General features: G+C 47.4%; 1 long non-coding RNA gene across 6 annotated transcripts in view; it reads right to left on the minus strand.

Moving 5' to 3' along the window:
- Positions 1-261: 261 nt before the first annotated feature.
- The window catches only part of LOC106823387 (uncharacterized), a 31,834-nt gene continuing 14,757 nt past the window's right edge, over positions 262-17,338 (minus strand). For 3 of the 6 annotated variants that reach the window (XR_011505627.1, XR_006523733.2, XR_011505629.1), the window contains 3 exons: positions 15,960-16,486; positions 9,169-9,284; positions 265-8,452 (listed from right to left, as the gene is read on the minus strand). This is a non-coding gene — a long non-coding RNA (uncharacterized lncRNA). Of the gene's footprint in view, positions 8,453-9,168; positions 9,285-15,959; positions 16,487-17,338 lie in introns of all 6 variants that reach the window. The other 3 variants (XR_011505633.1, XR_011505630.1, XR_011505631.1) reach the window with 2 other exon arrangements.

The following is a 17,338-nucleotide window of genomic DNA, read 5'->3' on the forward strand; positions in this document are numbered from 1 at the left end:
GAGCAATGAAAGGGGCCACATGAATCAGATGGGAAGACAAAAACCAAAAAATGCAAAATTCCAGCTGAGAACAAAGGAAATCTGGCTATAAGTAAACATTTTAACTAAAAAACTTATTTCCTCTACTACAAACTCTTGTAACGCCTAAAATTTATGCTAAATTAATAAATTTATACTAATTTATTTATAAATGTATCATTAGTTTCAAATATTAAATTAATATTAAATTGGCATTCACTTTAATATTATTACATTAAAATAATATTTAAAGTATTTAATATTTAACATTAATTATTTAATAATTAATCATTGGAATTAAGTTAATATATTGGATTAATATTAAGTTGATTGACATCAATTACTAATTTATTTTATGGATTCCTAAACTTATGCCAATTTCTAAACAACATGCTAAAATATTGCTTTTGTCCTAAGCTGCCTCTGCCGCTTTGGGTGCGTGCCTCCTTTCGAGTGTCTCATGTTCTTTGAGTCCTTCTATATCTCTTAGCAACATAGAGAGCAGCTATGGGGCGTGGATAATCCATAGAACAGGAAATTCTGATCAATCATGTTCCGTTTCTCGGGCCAACTCCCCGCCGGCTCTCTGCCACCTGTCTGAGTAGGGGCTTGTCTGGCCCTCATGGGACAGTGAGGAGAAAGTCAACGGAACCCATGAGCCCCTTGATTATTGGTGGTCTGGTCGAAGCTTTAAGGGGAATGAAATATCTCATCAGGATCCAGTGTGGTCCCTTATCTTTGGAAATGAAAGCATCCTTGTTGTTTTGCCGCAGCAGAAAATGAGGGGAGGTGACTGTTGCAGAGGAGAAGACCCCGGTGCTTAGCAACCAAGAGCAGACACAGCCTCTGGTCGCATCCTGACTTAAGCAAACCAGTTGTAAGACACATACTGGGGCATGGCGGAAATGCGACACAGACAGCAGACAAATGGGGAGTTATTCATTGTGTCAGGTATTTGTCATTGTGGGTATGAGGAAAACTGTCCTTATATTTTGGAGATGCATATTGAAATAATCAGGGATATATTAGCATTATGTCCAAATTCACTCTAAAATGTTTCCACAGAAAAATAGCAAGAAAATACAGCATTTTATTAAATGTGAGTCACCAGTATTTTGGCATTTAATATTCTCTTCTGTTAATTTTTCTAAGTGTTTGAAATTTTTCTTAATTAAGAATATTAATACCCACTTCACACAAACAGAAGGCGCTCTCTGCATCCTCTGGCGCCGTGGCTAAGGGAGCGAGGACCAGTCGAGAGACGGGATTTGACTCACCAGCCACTGACCAACCAGAAACGAGCCCAACTGGCTTCTGCATTTTTGATGAGATTTCGAGGCCTTTAAGGACTTCAAAGGCGAATAGGTTTTAAAGTTACAGGAATGAAAGTAATAACTGGCTAATATTCAAAGGGTGAGTGAAACTGTTCTGTCTGGTGACTCAGGGGGGCATCTGCAGGACTTCTGTGCCCTCAAACCACACAAATCACAGAAAACCAGCGCTCCAACTTCCAGGAGGATGACCCGTCCCCCAGCCAGCCCAGCCGTCAGCAGTTCCGCTCATTCCACCTTCCAACATGCTCTGTGAGCCATGCCCTTCGTGCCATCCCGCTACCACGGCCTGGATGCGCAGCTCTCCTGCTCTCTTCTAGTCCCCTTCTGCGGACACACAACCCGACCCCATCTGTCTGTCTCTGTCCATGTGTGTGTCTCTCTCTCTTTCCCCTCAATCATTACCCCTAATCAGTCCCCATCAGAATGAACTATCTAAAATACCAATTTGACCTTGTCAGTTCCACATGTGAAAACCGTCCTTCAAAGACTCCTGGTCACCCGAAGGCAGGCTCGGCCACCCTCCCCAGGCTGCCTTCTCTTCCCGTCCTCGCTGCCTCTCACTGTTGTTCTTGCCTCACACTCTGCGCCGGTCCTTGCCTGAGTCTTATTTATGTTCCTGAGTCTTATCCATGTCACTCTCACCTTTGACGCACACGCATGCACACACACACACGCACACATGCACACTCCAGGCTCCCCTCTCCCTGTGGACATGCACTCACCCTGGAAACTGTCCTGCAGCCTTTCCCGGGATCCTTCCTTAGCCCCCGCAGGCTCGGTGCCCCCCTGCCCACCCCGAGTGCTCACAGCATCGTGTGTGTGCCTTGACTTGGGAACACACCCCTCATGTGAAAGAATGTGCTCACCTCCCAAGCCGGCTCACGTGTTACCCCCGTCCACGTCACCCAATCCAGTCACAGTGTGGAATGGAGGAAACGTTGTCCTAAACCGAACTAAAGTAAAAAAGACACTGAAATGTTTTCATAAAAAGGATTTCAAGGAACCTGGGAAATAAATGGACGTGTACAGAGGAGCCATAGAGACATGTGGAGAAAGGCTTTCCGTAGTTCTCAGCCTCCACCAGTGAGTTCCTGCTTGTTTGAAGGTCAAGGTTTTCTATTTCTGATCTTCGTTGGTTTCCTCCTGATCTCCCAGATGTCAACAACATTAGGCAGGACCCTCGAGACTCCAGATCTTGCTAAATAGTTATTTGTAGAAATATGAGCAGATTTTCATCAGATTAGATCTTCCATCCACGGCTTTTGGTTTAACAACCTTACATTTAGGCTCCTTGCTCTCCTTTGGGGAAAAAAAAAAGGCGAGATGACAAGTGTCCGGAGGTACTGATTTCTGCATTGTCACTAAAAGGATCAATGCCCAGGGCCGGGGATGATCCCACGCACGTCCTGCCACTCCAGCTGCCCACACAGGTTTGCGTTGATGTTCTCGGTGCTCACTGAGATGGCATTTGGGGACGTGCCCAGAATTCTGACACCTCTCAGACGGAGTCTCGCCCTCCTCGCTGTCAGTGACTGTGTGTTGGAAATACCAATAATGTGTCTTTTGATTATTCTGGAAATCTGTGTGTTCCTTTTCACCTGGCTCTTTTTACAATACCATTGTTATTCACATGGAAGGGAGCGACCTTTTGTCCGTGTTTGCCAAAGGCATCAGAGAAATGGTTTAAACCTTTATAATCACTTTAATTCTGCACGTGCGTGGCCTACGTCTGTTTGGTTCTGAGTGAGCTGTCACAGCAGCTGCTCAGAGTTGGCTCCTTTCTTGTTCAGACGTTTCTCTCTGCTCACATCCCCACTCGCAAATGTTTGCACCACCAGCTGTAAGCTCTGCTCAGCTTCGAGCCTCAAGAGTAGGGGCTACTGTTGCTAACACAATGCCTTGATCCTAGAGATGCTTGGTGAATAAGTTTAGTCCCAGTGATTTATTCTTCTTCTTGCAAGTCAATAATATTGATAATATAGTCACACAAATTGAAAGAACCTGTTAACACATTGAGATAAAATACTATTATATAAGGTTGTAATATGTACATTTAAAGGTGTGGATTTTTGAATAGGAAGGTTTGGTGTGCCTAAAATCCTTTTTTTTGAAGTTGAGAACAGTGTTATTTTATTTTTTAATGAAAATATATATATTTAGGTGTACAACATAATAGTTTGATATACGTATACACAGTGAAATGATTACTACAGTCAAGCTGATTAATCTCCATTTCCTTACTTAGTTCTCTGTTTTGTATATGTCTGATGGGAATACCTGAAATGTACTCCCTTACACATTTCCAGTATTCAACACAGTATTATTAACTATGGTCCTCATGATGTACATTAGATCTCTAGACTTATTCATCCTTATTCATAACTGCCACTCTGTGCCATTTGATCCACGTCTCCCCGTTTCCCTCACGTGTCAGCTCCTGGTAACCAACAAACTTCTTTCTGCTTCTGTGAGGTTGACTTTTTTTTTTAGGTTCCACATATAAGTGAGATCATCCAGTATTTGCCTTTCTCCATCTGGCTTATTTCACTTAGCATAATGTCCTCCAGTTTCATCCATGTTGTTGCAAATGGCATGATCTCTTTTTATGGCTGAGTAATATTCCACATATATAACTTTGTTTTCCATGCACCCATTGACCAGACACCTAGTTTCTTTCCATACCTCGGCTATTGGGAATAATGCTAAAATCCTTGGTGTTGCGTGGTCTGGATGCTCTTCTTTTCAAGTCAACACCAGCACTCTCTGAGTCTAAATCTTTCATCATGCCCAGGCCTGCTCCCCTTGTGATTTCTCAGTCATGGTACACTCTCCGTTCACTGTCCAGTTTAAATTCTAATGCTCTGCAGCCTTGTGCTTCGTGCTGATGATCTTAGACTCAGTCACCTCTGAAGGCTTTCCTTTTACTACATCTAGTTGTCAATTCAGGGTATTCTGTGATAAATCAGTGTATTTTCCTCTACAGCTTCTCCTATCTGTTTTGAATTGGATAGCTCCAAAACTGTGCTACAATATCCACATGTGCATTTTTTCCACCACCCATTTAATGTTTTCTGAAGAGCTCACTCTGGTAACTGGCTGCCTGACAGCCATCATACCTGGAGCCCCCACTCTCTGCTGGGCCAGGCAGCTCTGATCCTTGTGGGTAAAGACCATATACCCATCTTTATGGTATGCAGGGCTGAACTTGGAGGTGTAAACTATTTTTGTCACAATACTGTCCACTTCATGAGAATAGATTTATGATGTACGTATAAGATGAAAGAACACTTTCCTTAAGCTGCCGCACTCTAAACAAATAGGAGATACTGCAGTTAGTTTAAAAGCTGTGAGACAAAGCATGCTTGTTTTGATAAACTCAAGAACAAGGTCAAGCATTTTGAGATCTCTAAAAGAAAAATGAATTTTCCCCTATTCTTATTTCCACCCCTCCGGTTGACATTGGGTGAATTCTCATGTGGTCCACTTTGCAGAGCGCCTTCCCAGAATAACCCACCAGCTCGGTAGCATGGCTTGCAATATGAGCCATCTTTCCGCCTCACCATGCTAGCAGGCACAGCAGAGATGCACTCTAAGTACACGCTAAATGGACATCTTGGCCCAGGAAACGACAATGTCAGCAGTGCAGCGGCATCTTTGATAATGAAGGACAATGATATAAAGGGGGATTGAGGCTGGAAAGCAGAGCAAATTGTCCTCGAGATCTCCCAGCATGCTCTGGGCCTCCCTGTTGAGTTTACGTCCACGTCCATTTCCTCATTCTAAAGGTTTTCAGTCTTGTCGGCCTTTGTTCTCCATCCTGTTTGGAGGACAATTTCCCATATGCCAGATGTCTCACTATGTCTTGGGTAATTATAACTATTTAAGGAATTTCAAGAGAATGCCAGCTCATTAGGGACTTAGAGTACTTGACATTCTCTCTGATAAAAACCAGTTTGTTGAAGGGTTTAAAATTCACGCAACATGTGGTATAAAACAGGATCCAATTTGAAGGAATTGAAATTTGGGTAATCAAGATCTGAATAACTGAGATATGACCAAAGAAAATAATATTTCCTATTAGATTAAATTTTCCTACAATATGATCATATTCTTATATGCTATATTTTTCAAGATGTTAAAATAATAACAGGATTCATAGACCTATAAGGCAGGAGGGTAAAAACTTTGTTGAAGAGGAATATTAGAGAAGGGAATATTCTAATTAGCAAAATGTGATGTTTACACACGAATTAACAGGAAAAATCTTTTTTATTCCTCTCCATGTCACTGCTCAGTGAGAAAGACTTCGTGAATGGATTGCAAATGACTTTTCTTGTTGAAGATGCTGCAGTGTGACTCGAGGTCACCGTTTCAACCTCAGGGACGACTGCCCCTGACTACATCGTGGATGCAGATGATGTGGATGCAGATGTCGTGGATGCAGACGTCTGTGGACATAGACGTCGCGGATGCAGATGTCTGTGCCACCCGCCTCGGGGACTATTGGACTATTGGGAAACACAGGAGACAAGGCTGAAGGTATACCGCCTCCAGGAAAGCAGTTAACAATATCAATTTTTTTTACTTGTTTGCTCTTTAATTTTAAAAAGGAATGCATCATACTTGGTGATAATATTGTACACGAAAGTGTTAACTGCAGCCAGATGGAAGAAAACCAAAAGAGCAAACTTAAACTGGAATAAAAAATCTCTACCTCTGTCCTCAGCAAGAATATTCCCACACCATTCCCCAAAGCTATCATCTATCCATTACTTAAAATTCTACAGAAAAAATTTGACCACTGTCTATGAAAAGGTAGAGAATTATTATTAAAACATATAACTGGTGATATTGAAAACAATCAAGGAGTAAGTAGCGGTGACGACTGTGGGCGCTCGGGCTGGCCTGCCTGCCTTCAAATCCGGCTCCTCCGCTTCCTAGTCTGATGTGGGCAAAGTTTCTGAAATTCTCTAAGTGTTTGTTTCCCCGCCTGTAGTCAATGTATAGCCTCCACTTGATAATTTAGTGACATCCCTTAACACAATGCTCTTGGTACATGTTCACTGCCATCATTATTGTTTACACCTTGCATCTCGATGTGTGGCACATTTGTGAGGTTCCTTCACAATGGTGATGTAGGACCTGACGGACAATAGTGTTACTAGATGGATTCCTGGTTGGTTGAACAGTAAATACACTCCAAAGGGGACCTGGATTTGAACCCTTCTGGAGAAAAGTGGTATATGGCCAGATTTTGCATTAGTCCATGTTCCACCTTGGTGTTTTTGTAAATTGACCAGATGAAGATATAGAAGGCATGCCCTTGATGGAAGGAAATTCCTCCTCCAAGCTGGAAGGTCACATTCTTCAATGGGGAGCACATTTAAGGAGAAGTGTGGGATGCTTGCTTTGCAGTCCTCAAACGCTGATCCTACCCTGGCAATCAATGAGAAAAGATACGGCAGCCAGATCAGCCTCAAATTTTAAAATAAATATGTTCAACCAAACTGCAGATGACACACACCAAGTTAGGGGAGACAGCAATAAAATCCACGGTGACTCCAGATTCCGCTCCAGCTCAAAATCTGAGACGGGCGCCCGAGGACCTGCCTGCAACTCAACCAGAAGGGATGTGAAAATCCTGCTCTCGGGCTTGATAAGTCAATTCCACCCACTGGGGTCAAGAAACCTAGTTTTACCACAAACAAACAAAATCTGAGGTTCTTAGCTGAACGACAAATTCAAGGAACCTACGTATTGTAAAACACATTGCATAATGGAAGGCTGCTTAAAATACATACGATCAGCTTCCATAAGTAAAAGTTCAGATAAACCCAAGAAATAAAGCCACTACTCCTTTCCCTAGATTGACATCCCACGCTCAGATCTGAACGCCTTATTTTAAAGGAGCCGATGAGCAGCCGGGATGGGTCCAGGGCAGAACAATGAGAGGAGAGCAGTGAAACCCTGCGTTCACCCGGTCACTTGACGACAAGTGTTTATTATGCCCAAGGACGTGTGGAGTCTGTGCTGGCGTATCACACAGATTTCCTCGGTTTATTTTCAGAACAATCTTATGAGATGGGATTTTTGTCTCTGTTCTACAAGTGAGAAAATACGGGCTTATTATCACTCAAAATGCTAACAAATGTGTGTCCAAGCTCTTGCAGCTAGAATGTGGCCCAGCCCCAAGTCTGACTCCAAAATCCAGTTACTTCCATTGTGCAGACTATTCCCAGCCAACGAGGACGGCGGCAGGAAACTGGGAAGAGGACACGGGGGAACTGAGAGTCACACGGACTTTCTCCAAAATCCCCAGGCGCCTTCTGTGTAGCTCCAAGAGAAAGAACCAGAAGAACTATGAAGCAGAAATAAAAGAAGACAAATTTGGGAGCAATATGAGCAAACACAGCACAACCGAGGGAGTCATAAATGCAGCGACTCGTCCCCAAGCAGGCAGTGCCCGTCACGGGAGGGGCGGGAGCAGAAGTAGCCACTCGCCCAAGTTGTCATAGATGTGACCCTGTCTTACATGCGACTCTAGGCTGTATGACTTCCCAGATCCCCTCCCACTCTCCCGGTTTGTCCCAGATGTCACAGACTACGAGGGACAGTGTCTCTTTCACCTTCGCATGGCCAGCACACGGCCTAGAACCTAAGAGGTGTGCCATCGAGCCTTTGCAATGAGTGAATGAGTTGGATGATTGGAAATGTGACTTTTTTATCCATGGGGACTGTTCACGTACTGGGAAAGGAAGCAATTTTTTGTACAATATTACTTTACAGATTTTTTAAAAAGCAATAGTCATAAGAGCATTTTCTTTTAAAAGCTATGTTTTTCCATTTAACCATGTTCTTTTGCCTGAAATTCTATTAGAAAATGCCCCTTTGAGTCAACCTTCCTTGCATTTTGTTACAATACACGTTGGTACCACTGTAAGTTTTCCCTCCCGATGAGTTCTCGGAAAGAACCAACGAGACTTTCACAGGGACGGTCCCCAAGACGGACGGATCAGCCGGCGCCCCGGCAGGAGGAAGACCCAGCATTCTGAGGCACAGAGAAGTGGACGAGGCCCTCTTCATGTGTTTAGTTTGGGGTCCTGAAAAGACAAGAAAGAAATGATGCCCAGATGGGGGCGAGGAGCTGGGCCTGAGGCAAATTCCTCCCCCTGACAATTCTGCTTTCTCTCCAGCCGTCTCTCCTTGCCTGGCCCCACATCCTGGACACACAGAGCCTTCCACAGTCCTCCCCAGTCCTTCATTTCTTTGTCGCCTGCGTATTTCTGACTCCTCCAAGTGAAGAAGGAATGCTTCATAGAGGGCCACTGAGGAAGGCGGAGAGGGCCGATTTGGGGTGAGGGGGTCAGGGGGAGCAGGGGAGGGCTGCTTCCACTTTGCACGAACATCTGGCCCTGACTTTTCTCAAGAGACCAGCGGCCTGGGGTTCAGCAGTTCAGGTCCCGGGTGCGGACATGGCAGTGCTTGGCAAAAGCCATGCTGTGGTAGGCATCCCACGTATAAAATAGAGGAAGATGGGCACGGATGTTAGCTCAGGGCCAGTCTTCCTCAACAAAAAGAGGAGGATTGGCAGTAGTTAGCTCAGGGATAATCTTCCTCAAGAAAATAAATAAATAAAAATAAAGAGACCCTGGGGGAGGTGGCACAGCCCCTCCCATCGTAGAATACATTGTCATGGGACGTATTCCATAACCATCAGAGGAAAGAGTCCTAAGATCCGAAAATGGAGAGCTTGGGCCGTAAGTGGCTGCTCATTCCCCAGACCTGGATTTCAACGGTAGATGCGTCCAGTACTTACAATGAGCAGAGGTGACACTGCTAAGATTGCTAGGACAGAAGGAACACTCGGGCATCGCAGGAAGGCTGCAGAGAGACCATCAGCATCTGAGCGTCAAGACGAGTGAATGGCATTTCCTGAAAACAAAGGGTGAGTGGCACACGGTGGAGTGCCTGCATACAGCAAAACTCGTCTAGCTTTCACACACGCATTGAGAGCCTGCTGCTTCCTAGGTCTGCTCTCCTGTAGGCGGTAAGAGAGGCCCCGCCCTCCCGCGCCCAGGGGAGATGGCGGTGGACGTGCTTTCCCCAAGCGTGATAAATGCTGTGACAGAGATGCTGTGGGATCACTGAGAAGAGACAGCCTGAAGCTGGGGTGGTGCGGGAAGACGGGAGAAAGGATAATGCTCCACCACGGGAGATAACGTCTCAGGTGGAAACAGATCACTCTAACAGCAGCTACTGTTGTTGAGGGCTCCCTAAGTGTGAATCCAGAGAAACTAACCCACCTCCCTAAAGTCTCACATCTAAGAAGTGGAGACTTGACCTGGAAACCAGGCCAAAGTCGAGCCTCCTGCCCCCGTGCTGCCCCCAGCCAGGCGCAGACAGGGGGGGATGGAGCCCCCTCGCCGCTCCCACCCACGGGGTCTTGCTTGTTCTCAGGGTGCTGGGTGCACTTCAGGTGGGAGGGAAGTCGAGCAGCTTGGAGGTGGAAACGTGGTGTCTGGGAAGGGATGACAGTTAATGCGGCCCTGTCTGAAGGATGCGGAGAAGACCAACACAGACTCTCCGAGATCCCAGCATCATTGGCCGAGGGGATAAAGGAGCTGGGCTCAGCAGGAGCCCGACTGAAGAAACGACCCTGGAGGGAGGACCAGGTGTGGGACTCAGGTTTGGTTCAGGCCACAGCAACACCCAGGGAAGTCCCATTGGGAGTGGGTACCACAATAACACCCAAAGCACAGGAAACACCGGGAGGTGATGCTGAGTGACCAGCCATTTTTCTATAAAGAGCTCAGGAAAAGAACAAGCCTGATAGCATGCAGTAGAGAAGCACTGCGGCCCCCCATACCTGGACGGGCTTCAAGCAGCAAGACCGCATATCAGGGATGGGGACGGGGCAAGCTGGGGGCCCGCAGGGCAACGACCCACAGAGCTGGAGCTTCTTGTACGTGTCTGCTGCCTAGATGAGAGTTTGGGGAACTCTGGGGCTGAGCCTGCAGGAGAAGAAATTCGTGACTCCAGCCAGAGGGGACGGTGACAGTAGGACTCACTGAGGCATCCATGCTCCCACAAAATTAATGACTCAGTCCCAGGACAAAAAAGAGGGACCTAGGGGGCTGGCCCCGTGCCTGAGTGGTTAAGTCTGTGCACTCCGCTGCAGGCGGCCCAGTGTTTCGTTGGTTCGAATCCTGGGCATGGACATGGCACTGCTCATCAAACCACGCTGAGGCGGCGTCCCACATGCTACAACTAGAAGGACCCACAACGGAGAATATACAACTATGTACTGGGGGGCTTTGGGGAGAAAAAGGAAAAAATAAAATCTTAAAAAAAAAAAAAAAAAGAGGGACCTAGGAGAAACCTGATGAGTATTTATTAATTTAATGTAATTTGAAAAGCCACATTTATGCGGCCCTTTCTACAACAACCCTGATAAATAGGTGAAGAATTTTGCTCTACAAGATGTCCCCTCCCTGTTTCTTTATGTAACTTTCCAAGCATCACTGAGCATCTGCTGTAGCCTGTTAATTACCCATCAAAGGAATCGGGCGAGAGCTTTTTAATGTGCTGGTAGCTGATGTTTGAAAATCAATCAGAAATTAGGGTAGGATTTCCTTCTCTGAGATGGTGGCGTAAGTCGATAAAGAAATGGGTTTAGAGTTGGAAGACTCCATTTTCAGGCAACTTTTGTGAGGGCAACATTTCCAGGAAGTCAAAACTTGAGTCATAAAATGGCATCTAAAAGTAGAAAATTCCCAGCTGAGGCCTCCAGTTCCAACGGACTCTCCACGCATCTTCTCAGACAGGCACAGTTGGCAAGGTCGTTTGGAGAGGGAGCAAATGACCACAGAAGGAGCAGGAAAGCACCAAGAACCTCTGCTACAGCGGAAAATCTCTCCAGGCTACAGAGTGCTTTAACCCCCCCGTCCCACCCCAGGGGCCACAGTCACCAGAGCCGTCCCCCCTGACGGAAGGGAGTTCCCACAGGAAACCCTCCAACAGCTCTGGATGCCCTGGGCCGGGCCCCGAGTGCGGTGTGGACCCCACGCTTTGCCTGCTGAGCCCCAGGGCGGCAGGTTTGCCGTGCGGGTCTCAGGTGGGACACTCCTGCCTCGGCTGCCATCCGACCCTGGCCGCCTCCCATCAGTGTCCTCAGGGCAAAGCATGAGCAAAGAAGGGGGTCCCTGTGGGCGCTCTTCCTCTCCCGCCCACCTAGCCCCCTGCCTCCATCCTTACTTCCCACACTGAATTAGGGTCGGCTCTGGATCAGGCCATCAACCAGGCCAGCGACCCACTCGTGGTCAGAGTCCTTATCACAGTGGGCACTATGCTCGACAGAGATGAAATCAGGGACTCCATGTGGAATTTTATTTTATCTCATTTTTAATAAGAATTGTATATACTTAAGGTGTACAATATGATGATCTGATATAATATACATAGTGCAAGAATCACATTTCATCTCCTCACATAGTTGCCTTGTGTGCATCATCTACTCTCTCAGCAAATCTCCCGTAGTCAGTGCCACTCCTTAAGTACAGTCCTCATGCTGTGCACTGGGTCTCTGGCCTTACTCATCCCCCGTAACCACCGCTCTGTGCCCTTTGGCCAGCATCTCTCTGCTTCCCCCAACCCCACCCTGGGAACCGCCACTCTGCTCTCCGCTTCTGTGTATTTGACTTTTTAGATTCCGTATGTAACAGAGATCATGGAGTTTTTTCTTTCTGTGTCTGGCTTGTTTTATGTAGTATAACGTCCTCCAGCTTCATGCATGTGGCCACAAATGGCTGGATCCCTTTTTAAAGACTGAATAATATTTCACACACTCTGTCATTTTTAATTTCTAGCCTTTTAGTGTGGCCAACCCTGTTTTACTTTCAATTAAACACTGGTAATTTGGAGTATCTGGCAGTAGTTAGGAAATAATTCTGTAAATGAGTTTTGAATTCACTATATATGGCTCATTCCTCATCTGTAATGTGCCCCCAAAAGCACCTTCATTTTCCAGATACTGTGATGCAGAATAAAGTTTTCATCATTAGGTGCAGATAGATAGATAGACAGACAGATGTATATATATCTCACAATTTATCTGTTCATCTGTTGACAGGCACTTACGTTGCTTCCATGTCTTGGCTGTTGTGACAGTGCTGCAATGATCATGGGGGTACAGAGATCTCTTCAAGGTACTGACTTCGCTTCCTTTGGGTATATACCCAGAGGAAAAATTTCGGGATCACATGGTAGTTCTGCGTTGAGGTTTTTGAGGAACCTCCATGCTGTTTTCTGTAGTAGCTGCACCCATTTGCATTCCCTCCAACAGCACACGAGGGCTCCCTTTTCTCCAGGCTCTCGCCAACACTTGTTGTCTCTTGTCTGTTTGATAAAAGCCATCCCAACAGGCGTGAGGTGATGTCTCATTGTGGTCTGGATTTCCATTTCCCTCATGCTTATGTCCAAGAAGGTAATTATGAATGCAAAGCAGCCTTATCCTAGCGAATATCCAGACCACGGATGCTGAGAGTCGAGAAGAAAAGAGTGGGGACTGAGGACACTGGGGGAGAAGTCCAAGGGCTGGGGAGGAGTGACGCCTCAAAGGATGGGCAGAATGGCAGCATCACAGAGGCAGGCCGAGGCCATCCATCATGAAGAGAGGGAAGGAAACCAAAGCACAGACGCAGAAAAGCAACAGCATCTCGAGCACTAGTCACAGGGGTCTGCTGGGCTCTTGGGTCCTCCTCTGACTGTGTCCTGTGCATTTTCAGAGATGGTAGCTATGCTAGCCTCAAAATTTGAGAATTACTCACTAGAGCAAAGTTTCATGTCCTGGAAGTCCAGCTGCCACATCGTGGGACAAGTGCTGTTGAACAGAGAAACGACCCAGGATGAGTGGCGGCCAGAGGAAGAACAGTCTCTGACAGTCCATGAAGTGGTCAGATGGCACCAAAGAGCTGAGAGTCGATGCCCCGCCTGCACACACGTTCTGAACCATAATCACTGCAAGCCAGTCTAGCGTGCCTTGAGCCCCGGGGAACACGGGGTCTGAGGGCCACTGGGGTCAGGTAATCACACGGTCGCTTCATTGCTTGACTGGGTTGGTTGTATTTCTTAGAGAGATTTCTGCAAGAGAAGCGTCATAACCAGCTGCAGAGACGTCAAAAGCCCTCAGAAAAAGGATCCGTCACGGGAATTATTGTCAGGCCATCATTTTTATTGCCTGGTAAGAAGCACAAACACTGCTGAGAACGTAAGAGCTTCTGGGAGCTTCCCACGTCATCCTAGGGGCCACGGCCCACGGCCCACGAAGGCTTGGGAGCAGTTCTGCCTCCTGAGCGCAAGGTGGAAAATGTTGGACTTCAGGTCCAGTTTGGGATTCTATGCGTCATTCTGCACCATTAGCCCTAAACTTTAACATTGGTTTTTCTAAACAGACAGACAGAAGCACACACAGAAGTCCAGCTGTTGTTGTCATTGCTGATGTTGTCCTTGTCGTTTTGGTTTATTTGTATTTCTCTTAGCTCAAAGGCAAATGTCGATTTTGGTGGAAAAATAAAGTTTGACCACATGTAGGAAGCACAAGCCATTATTCCAATTATATTATTTTAATGAGAAATTCTATTTTTGTTAATTAAAATATGTGGAAATCTAGAAAGGACATTTCTAAATATCACCGTGGCTAATTTCCGATCAATAGCAGGCCTTTTGGCAAGAACTTGTTGTTAGCTATTAAGGAAATGAGGTCGGGGTAAGAGGTGGCATTTCAAGGTACTCTGTACTGGCAACAAAGTGATGAAGAAAAGGCCCAGGCCTCAGGCACAAATTCCTGAACCGAATTTCAGTATCTCCCGGATTTCTTCCTTCCACCAGGAGCAGGGTCCTCCTCCAGCGACTTCTGATGTTGAGAAAATCCTGCCACAGGCCCCCTCAAGTGTTAGACCCTCTGCTGCAGGGGCCCTCCGGCCCCAGTCTCCAACTCTCTCCTCCATTTTCAGACCCTCCTTCCGACCCTCGGACCCAGATGTGCTTCCTGATCCTTCTCTGCTACCTGGCCTTCTTGGTGACAGATCTGGCCTCCTTCAGACAGCGCTGACCTCTCCTGGCCGTTGCTCCTTGCCTAAGGCCAGCCTCCGGGAGATGCACCACCTTCAGTCGGAACCACTGCCCCACACCCCACACAAAGGCCAGTTGCCCTGATTGGCGCCTAAACTACCCAGACGTACCTCAGCTGTTCGCAAACAACTTCTGTTTGTGGATGTCTTTTGCATTCATAGTTTTTCTCCCTTTCTTTGAACCAGCTCGGGCATTATTAAGAGGTTTTTAAATAATATGCTAGTATAGTAGGGAAAAAGCAACAAGCAAAACTGTTCCCAGTGGCAGTCCCAAAATATTGTTCCACTGACCTACCTCTCCTGCTCCAGTTTGCCACCCCAAAAGAGAGCTCATAAAAGGAAAGTAGAACCCAGATCCCTTTGTATCAGACATCAAACAGGCACTGTCATTTTTTCTTGAATTTGTATGACTATATTATTAATTAATTAAGCACTCCACAAATATTTTAATTAAGTGCCTTCTCTGTTGCCAGGTATTATTCTATGCATCTCATCCCAGAAGCCAGGAAGGGACCGGGAAAATCCCTTACCAGGGTAATCGTTGCTAATAGCGAGTCATTCCCGGGAATGTGTGAGCTCCTTAGGGAGGCGCATTAAAAATCTGTTAAGGAACCCCATCAGGAAGGATCTGGTTTCAAGTCTGCGGTCCTCAGTGACGGGGAGGAGAGGAAGCAGCTGGCAGCAGAGAAGGGCTGGTGAGGAAGATCAACCTGCAGTCTCTCCCCGAGGCCGCTTTGTCGTCACCGGCTGCGTGGGATCCCAGGTTCTCCTGGAATCCATCTCGTGCAGTCTGAGAAACAGCCTCCCATTGCCCACACCTGGGGCAGGACCCTCGAGGACGCAGGGCCAGGCCAGGGCTTCTCCCAAGGGTGCTTCCAAAGATCCCAGGGAATCTGCTCTGAGCTCAAAGCCAGGCAGCAGGTTTCCCACCGCGCCACCCGCTCCCCGTGCGCTACTGGGCAGCCATTTAGCCCTCCCTTCCCCTCCGTTTCCTTGCTGAAAAATTAGGGTAAAAATGCCTGTCCTGGGATTGTCGTGAGACGCGAGTTAGATGATAGCAGTGAAAGTGCTTTTGTGAACCTAGAAGCACCACCCGGGTGGAAGGCGCCAGAACCACTGTCAAGCCATTCTGGGCGCTGGAGGCTGCAATGATGTTGGGAAGCGGCCCCAGCCTGGAGCCACAGATCGTAATTTCCCAGTGGGACCAGGGAGTGGGATAAGGGAGAAGACGCAGAATTCCAGAAATGCCCCCAGGAAGCTGGTGCGGTTCAGGAAAGGCCGTGGGTGGCGGGATTCAAGACTTGGACATAGCTGAGCTGAGAGATTTCAAGGCTGCCTGGCTGCGGAGATAGGGTGGGGCCCAGGTTTGGGATCACATGTGTTGGAATCATTGTTGGACAAGAATATCAATTTCTTCATTAACAGAAAAACTACTGAATGCATGATAGATTGTGAAGATTAAATGGGATTATCAACATACCTGAGCATAGTGTACCCAGTAGGTACTTGGTAACTGGTGGCTTTTTCCTCTCACACCACTCCCTGGGGGCCGTGTGCAGACATGAAATTAGGTATTTTATAATTTCCTTCTCCAAAGAACAAGGGTCTGCTGAACCACTGGCAGGACATTTCCCACAGAACTGCACGATTACACACTTGAACCGCTGCTTTCGTGCAAATTCAGTATAGACCAATGAAATACACCACACTCAGGCCACTTCTCCCAACTTGTCACCGGCCACCTCAGGCTCCTGTAGCAGCAGCAAAGTCACTCACAAACATGGTTCCCAGAGTCACCAGCTCCGAGTCAGTACTTGCATCTTTTCTGCTGTGTTCTCAGATGTGGAGTTTACGAGCAGCTGAGCCAGAAGCAGCTGTGCACAGTACCGTCCAGACCAACTCGCCTTCTGATGCAGGAGGAAACTGGGGCGCCGTCCGAGAAGACCAGACCCCCCGTGGCTCCTCCCTGGGCACATCAACGCGCATGTCAGGACGTCAGGTTCCTTCCTGGAAGAAGATTGATGGAGACGGATGACAGCTTCATGTCTGCTTCACGTCTGACACCCACCCTGTCTGTCCAACCCTCTTCCTATGACGTGTCGGCAGCGTCTGCACATGAGGCCTCCTCAACCCCACACGTGAACGTCTCTTCCCAGCAGGGTCTGCTTCCTCTCATGGTCCCCCTTCCCACTCCACCTGACTGTCCACACCCCAGGCCGGCTCCAGGCCCATCCCTGGACTTGGGGTTGCTGCTCTGGGTGGATGTCCTTCACCTTCTCAGTGTGAGGACCACACTGATTCTCACCTCCCCCTCCCAGCTTCTCGAGGAGTCCTGGGCGCACAGGTGATGCTCATTACACAAACGCTTGACTAAATAGAGTTCATCCCCTGTCTACACTGGGATTTTTCTCTCAACTTTCCACACCAGTTTCGATCCAGGCTTGCACCCTGAAAGTGACGACAGCATGCAATGATAGTGACATTGGGCACATTAGCTGAGTGTCACCACCCTGCCAGCCCTGGGCTAGCAGTTTTATACATTAACCAATTAAGGCTTCACAACTAACTCCGTGAGGTGGGTATTTTTTGCAAATCGCAGACGAGAAAACTGAAGCACAGAGAGACTAAGAAACGTGCCTAAGGCCCCGCAGCTGATGGTGGCAGAGCAGGGACTAACACAGCCCCGACGCCAGCGCCTGGTCCACGGATGCATCTCCTGTCAGGTATCTAACCAACAGCAAAGGAGGCCAAACTCAGCCTGCACTTCTGCTGACTCTGGGGAGCGCGGCTGGTGGCAGAGCAGGTGGGGAACATGTTTATTGGGAACAGGAGGCACTGGGAGGAGAGGAGGCGGTGGGT

This window comes from Equus asinus, chromosome 1 (assembly GCF_041296235.1).
Source record: "Equus asinus isolate D_3611 breed Donkey chromosome 1, EquAss-T2T_v2, whole genome shotgun sequence".
NCBI classification, from domain to species: Eukaryota; Metazoa; Chordata; class Mammalia; order Perissodactyla; family Equidae; genus Equus; species Equus asinus.